The 7500-nt window shown below is 42.5% G+C and overlaps 1 long non-coding RNA gene across 1 annotated transcript in view; it reads right to left on the bottom strand.

Moving 5' to 3' along the window:
* The window catches only part of LOC143291919 (uncharacterized), a 72670-nt gene that overhangs the window by 39378 nt on the left and 25792 nt on the right, over positions 1–7500 (bottom strand). The gene's annotated exons all lie outside the window — the stretch shown is intronic.

Raw genomic sequence — 7500 nt, 5'->3', positions numbered from 1 at the left:
GTGTGATATGATAAAGAGAGATAGAGAGAGAGGTACGAAGACAAAGAATACTATCATTATTACGATTATTATCATTAGTAGTATTATTAGTTGTTGTAGTAGTAGTTATTTATCATTATCATCATTTAGTTGTTAATGTTCTTGTCACTCCTCCTCCTACTACTACTGCTACTATTCCTACCACTACTGTTGATGTTGTTGTCACCAGGAAAAGGCTGGAAGTAAACTACAAAACTGGTGGAACATGAAGACGAAGAGGAAGTGACGACGAAAGCATGCCACAACGACCAGACAGCAAAGGCAGGCAACTCTGCTTCTGTTTCAGAACCCGAACTTCTATGCTAGAAAGTCTAGATCATAATCATGATTTACTGAAAATTGCTGGCTCAATGCATCGATGTTTGATTTTTTTTTTTTTTTCGATGTTTGATTTTTTTTTTTTTGTGTGTGTGTGTTAATGTTAAATGAGTTCGTATGAATATATCGTCTCAATGAAAGTCCAATCTTTCATGAAAAACACATTTTGTTTTCGGAGTAAGGCAAGAGTGTATGTTTAAAACATGCAACTGGACGTCCACTTCATAGTCGCAAACGGATTTTCTGCCCCCTCTTGAGCTGATTTAGTCGTAAATATTATTTGCCAAAGATACTATGAACCAACGATAATCATCGCCCGCCTTATCATAATTGGACTGGTCGTTCAAACAGCCTAAGATATGACTGGCACATTGTACTGCTTTCATGTAGATTTCTTAATATAGTTGTGCTTTTTGTTTCCGGTTTTATTTCTTTCTATTCAGAAACGTTACATAATGAATCTGTTATATATCTTTCTTTACTTTCCGATATCCTGTACGATCTCCTTTTTCTCACTATGCTCTGACTTCGCGGATTCCAACTTCTTTTTCTTTTTCCTCCTTTGACCCTTTATACGTCTGTGTCTAAATACCATCTTTTTTTTTATTTTTATCTTCCTTGCCTTCTCTTTATTTCTGTTTCTACATGTGAATGTAGCTCATTGTTGTGTACTTTTCTACATGCCTTTCATTCAGGCATAGATTTCAAGACAATGTGGTTTGCCTGTAGTTTTGCACTGTGAGCTGATACAAAACTGATACAATGTCAATGTTTAGGTTAGAATTTTTACGTTATGACATGTCATGATTAAAAACAAAAATATAGTAAATCAAATCTAAAGCGAAATAAAATTGAGTGCATCACAATCTTGATTTGAGTGATTGTTTGGAATAACTGAACTGGAATCAAAGTGGGATACGCACATCACGTTTTGTCGACATATTTCACAGAACAGGAGAGGAAAAATACAAATAAAGATAAAAGAAAAAGAAGAAGAAGAAAATGATGATGATGATGATGATAATGATGAGGGAGCATGAGGATAATGAGGAAGACGAGAAGGAGGAGGAGGGGAGGAACTGAAGAGAAACAGAAAAAACCCCCACAAACAATAATAACGATGGCGGCGATGGCCTTAACGACGTGTTTTAACAACAACACAACACCAACAATAGCAGCGAGACCAACACACACACACACACACACAAGACAACAACAACAACAACAACGAAACAAAAAAACATCGACGTCATCAACAATTACAAAAAAAAATCCCACAACATTATTAACTCTGCTGCTGAAGTGTGTGATAGCAAAAGATGGCCACAGGACCCCCTGACACTACGAATTCCACGCGCATACCTCTCTCCTGGTTCTCCAACACTACTCGGCGCTCCGCTCATCTGATTAATGAGACGTTTCAAGAGCCTCTGCTTTTCTACAGGGTTCGGCAAAAACTGAGAGATAAAGAGAGAGAGAGAGAGAGAGAGAGAGAGAGAGGAGACAGGCACAGAGACAAACACAGAGACAGAGATAGAGAGACAAAAAGACAGAGAGAGAGAGAGAGATAGAGAGACAAAAAACACAGAGAGAGAGAAAGACTGAGTGAGAGAGACAGAGAGAGAGAGAGAGAGAGAGAGAGACAGAGAGAGAGAGACAGAGAGAGGGGGCGGGGTCAGAGAATGTCAGAGAGAGAGAATGAACGAACGAACGAACGAACTTGTTTAAATGACGGAAGTGGAATAAGCATACATATGCTTTTTTTTTAAAATTTTTTTTTTACATCCAGCCCTCCGGGCAAAGAGAAATAAAATCAAAATACTCGAAAGGTTATAGAAGTACGCACATGACATTCAAATGCACTCAAATGCACAGTAAACATTTAAAGGTACATAATCATAATGCAATGACAAAAATGCATATAAATATAATAATATAAAAGAGAGAGAGGAGGGGAGAGAGAGAGGAGGGGAGAGAGAGAGTGAGAAAGAGAGAGAGCGAGATAGACACAGAGACAGAGATAGATAGAAATACAGAGAGAGGGAGACACAGAGTATCAGTATCAGTAGCTCAAGAAGACGTCACTGCGTTCGGACAAATCCATATACGCTACACCACATCTGCCAAGCAGATGCCTGACCAGCAGCGTAACCCAACGAAAAAAAGCCGCCCAATAAGGGACACGAACCCTTGACCCTCAGATTAAAAGTCTGATGCTCTACCGACTGAGCTAACGGAGACACAGAGTGAGAGAGACAGAGAGAGGGGGGGTGTTAGTGAAGGTCAGAGAGAGAGAGACTGAGATTGAGATGGTTTATTCATAAGGCCATGGCCCCTCAGAAGGGGGGTGTACATGAACATAACAAAAACGTTCTCAGATTATCATGCTACATATGAACATGGTCTTTTAAATGCTTCATAGAGATAAATAACCAACTGCTTTACAGTACTTTCATTTGTCACAGAGAGAGAGAGAGAGAGAGAGAGAGAGAGAGAGAGAGAGAGAGAGAGAGAGAGAGAGAGAGGAAGACAGACACAGAGACAGAGATAGAGAGACAGAAAGACAGAGAGAAAGAGAGAGAGAGACAGAGAGTGAGAGAGACAGATAGAGAGTGTGTGTGCGTGTGTGTGTGTGCGCGCGCGCACGCGTTTACATCATACAATTCCCCAGGCTGCAAACTACAAGCTGAGCGAAGCAGTTCTTGTTATTTCTACTTAGTGAATCACCTCAAGCTGCAGGTGCAACCTTTCTTTCTTATACGTTTAAATACCTGCTTAAAGTTTTGATAAAATATAAAGCATGTCGAGTATTTAAAAAAAAAAATTGTTCTGTGATGTAATTGTCCATTTCTGATTTTTTTTTGTTTTGTTTCTGTAACACATCAATGAAAAAAAGAGGGTGGGGTGGGGATGTGCCATTTTGAAGACAGGGCCGTACACCCTCAATCACTTTCATGACATCACAAAGTCTTGCCTCCCATGTTAACAGAAACACCGAAAGTTACAGTATCATTCATTATCTTCTGGAGAAACAACTCTTGTGATAACAACCAGTGCGAACAGGGTGGGGGGGGGGGGGAGGGGGGGGGGGCGATAGGGGCGTGGGGGAGGGGTGAATGGGTGTGTGTAGGGTGGGTGGGGGGGTGGGGGGCAACTTCACAGTGATATGGCCTTGAACACGTTGATCTCTCTCTATTCACAAAGTTCGTCGATCTATAGACCTGGGCCGGTTTGCTTTGAGTTAAGAATGTTCCTATGTATAATTATAGAATTTACCGTTAGGGAGTTAGGAACATTCTTAATTAACGATAAGTAAACTTAGCGCTGCTGCTACGTTCGCTCATGCAAACCCACACACTGGTCCGGACAATAGCACGGCTGTCGATAGAATTCTACCCCTTTCTGGTCGACAGATCATTAAGACAGGAGGTAGGGAAGGTGCGGAGTGGAGGGGGTGGGGTGGGGCCGTGTGTGGGGGTGGGATGAAAGAGGTATCGCCATCTAAAAGTAGCAGCTTAATTAATCATTCACATGCCACCACGTTCACAAAACGAGCTGGGTCGTTGTTAACAAACAAAAGGGAAAGTAAACATGGTTAGCTACGTGTACAGGAGGGAAGGGAAAAAAAAAGAAACCACGAAGGAAAAAAACAACAAAACCCCTACAAAATTTCCCTCAACAACCCTTCGCCTGAAGTATCAGTATCAGTATCAGTAGCTCAAGGAGTTTTCACTGCGTTCGGTCAAATCCATATACGCTACACCGCATCTGCCAAGCAGATGCCTGACCAGCAGCGTAACCCAACGCGCTTAGTCAGGCCTTAAGAAACAAAACAAAAAAAAAAAGGAAAAAAAAGAGAAAAATACATAAAAATACTACTACTACTACTACTACTATTTATAAGGCGCAAAATCTTGATGAAGTCAACTCTATGTGCACACAAAAAAGACAATAATGATGATAAATAAGCAAATAAATGCAAAACATGCAGACACACATACACACACACACACACACACATGCATAACAGATATGCAACAAACATGCAGTTTCACAGATATGAAAGCACAATCAAATACACATTAACGTACATGAGTCCCAACACACACACACACACACACACACACACACACACACACACACACATTACCCCTCCTGAATGCCCGAAGTGCTCATGGGCTGTACTCTGCTTTGTTCTCCGACATTGATTCGTTAAACACAGTGTAGAAGCAATGGTGCTTTTTTTTTCTTCCTTTTCTTTATTTCGTTCGTGGCCTTCGACTCCCATGGTCACTATGTATGCACGATTGGGCTTTCATGTGTGTGACTGTTTTAGCCCCGTCATGTAGGCAGTCATGCTTCCATTTTCAGATGGTCAGAAACCTTTGGAATATAACTGCATGGAAACAGTTCCAACCGCTGAAATAATTATGATAGGACAACAGCAGTTTCAGTTTCAAGGAGGTGATTAAGTACGTGGGCTGATCGATCCACATGAACTACAAGGTGCTCATGGCTCCTCAAGGACAGGTGGAAAAGAAGGGTGGTCATGGCTGTTCAAAGACGGGTGGGAGAGAGGGGTGGTCATGGCTGTTCAAAGACGGGTGGGAGAGAAGGGTGGTCATGGCTGTTCAAAGACGGGTGGGAGAGAGGGGTGGTCATGGCTGTTCAAAGACGGGTGGGAGAGAGGGGTGGTCATGGCTGTTCAAAGACGGGTGGGAGAGAGGGGTGGTCATGGCTGTTCAAAGACGGGTGGGAGAGAAGGGCGGTCATGGCTGTTCAAAGACGGGTGGGAGAGAGGGGTGGTCATGGCTGTTCAAAGACGGGTGGGAGAGAAGGGTGGTCATGGCTGTTCAAAGACGGGTGGGAGAGAAGGGTGGTCATGGCTGTTCAAAGACGGGTGGGAGAGAAGGGTGGTCATGGCTGTTCAAAGACGGGTGGGAGATACGGGTACTCATGGTTCCATAGCGACAGGTGAGAGAGAGAGATACAGAGAGAGAGAGAGAGAGAGAGAGACGTGAAACGTGAAACGCGAAACGTGAACGTGAAAAGTCTTTTTATTGTCCACATAGCAATACAGCCCTCAGGCCAAGGGGGATATCATGTTAAGCATAATTGTTGCACATCTTGAATGATTCTAACACAACACACACACACGCACACACACACACACACACACACACACACACACACACACACACACACACATACCACACACACACACACACGCGCGCGCGCAAAATACATACTTAATAATGCACGCACTCACACGCGTACAGATACATAAGGTTAAATGTGGATCATCATTAGATTAGTTGTCATTTTGTTCCATTATTTTTTTTCTCACAAACATTGCTTCTGCTATGAATCTAGCTAGAGCTTTCAAAGAGTTTACATAATCATTCGAAAGAATACTCATAACAAGATTGTGATTCGGATTACCAAAGACAGAATTTATCATACTACATTTTTTCCGTTTATCGTAGTATGCTGTACAATGAAAGAGAAAGTGAATTTCATCTTCCATCGCACTCGCGCACGACGGAGACACATTATTCGCATCTTCTTCGCTGGAAAACCAATGTTTGAAGAGTTTTAGTCCACTCACTCTCAGTCTAAACCTGACGAGGCTATCCCTATGCCATTTATTTGTTACACATGATAAATATTTTTCTGCCTGAAAGACGCTTTTAAAGGATAGAGATATATAGATAGATAGATAGATAGATAGAGAGAGAGAGAGAGAGAGAGAGAGAGAGAGAGAGAGCAGACCGCACCAGACTAGACCAGACCAGATCAGACTAGAACAGGTGATTTATTCAGATAGGCCATAGCCCCTACTGAAAGGGTCCAAACAAAGTACAGTAATCAATCAACCCTTTTGTCTGTAGAAAAGCAAATACTACCTTCTTAAGATATGAATACATTAATAATGCAGAGTTTATGTAACATCTCTAACCCATCAGATCTGAGAGAGAGAGAGAGAGAGAGAGAGAGAGAGAGAGAGAGAGAGAGAGAGAGATCAGAGAGGATCAGAATCAGAATCAGAATCAGGCTAGCATTTTTGTTTTCACTTGACTGCCTTGTGTGTGTGTGTGTGTGTGTGTGTGTGTGTGTGTGTGTGTGTGTGTGTGTGTGTGTGTGTTGTGACACGATTTTTTTCCCTCTATTTCTAGTATTAGTGCACACGTTAAGATATATATACAAATGAGACATTTTGAGTGGCATAGATATCTTATCTCATGTTTGATGACGTATAAACATAATATATCTATATACACACTTTTTTCACATTTGTATTGCTTGGAATATTTTACATGTGTCATTTTATTTTGCTTTCATCGAGAAAAGAAAATAGAAGAAAAAACACAACAACCCAAATAGAAAAAGAAAAAAATAAATCCCGACTGATTTAGGAATAGGCAAACAGGGATGACAGCCAGCAAAAACACTTGCACCTCATCAGGACACAGCATGGTCACCACCTGCAGAATATGCACGGTCAGTGAACACACGAATGGGGGGGGGGGGTGGGGGGGGGGGGGGGGGGGGGGGGGGGGGTCAGGGGTGCGGGGGTGCGGGGGTGCGGAGGTGGTAGGGATCTTGCAACAGCTCGTTGGACACAGCCCTTCGCTTGCCGTGGGTCATTAGGTTTAGACTACCCACCAACTGATCGGGCAAGCTCTTGTGGTAGCCTGGTTCTTACGTGTTGCAACGCTGAGTTCCTGTTGTTCGTGGGGGATGGTTTGGAGGGTGGGGGGCGGGGGATGGGGGGGGGTTAGCAGGAGGAGTGGTTGGGGGTGGGGGTGGGTTGGTTTTTTTGTTTTTTTTTAGGTGTGTGTGTGTGTGTGTGTGTGTGTGTGTGTGTGTGTGTGTGTGTGTGTACAGTCGTGTGTGACATACAGACAGACTGAGAGAAACAGAGAGAGAGAGAGAGGGGGGGAGCGAACGAACGAACGAACGAACGAACGAACGAACGATTTATTCAGTGTAAGGCCATCGCCCCATTTGAAGGGGTTAAACAAAAGTAAAGAAGATTTTCTACCTTATATAGTGTTATGAATATTGCTAACATACAAACAACATGCGGACACAAAAATATTGAGTGAACAAGTTAATGTTAAAACAGTAAACAACAAAAGA

This window comes from Babylonia areolata, chromosome 18 (genome assembly GCF_041734735.1).
Source record: "Babylonia areolata isolate BAREFJ2019XMU chromosome 18, ASM4173473v1, whole genome shotgun sequence".
NCBI lineage: Eukaryota > Metazoa > Mollusca > Gastropoda > Neogastropoda > Buccinidae > Babylonia > Babylonia areolata.
Note: the sequence above shows the minus strand (reverse complement) of the source record. Positions and strands in the feature narration are given on the sequence as shown.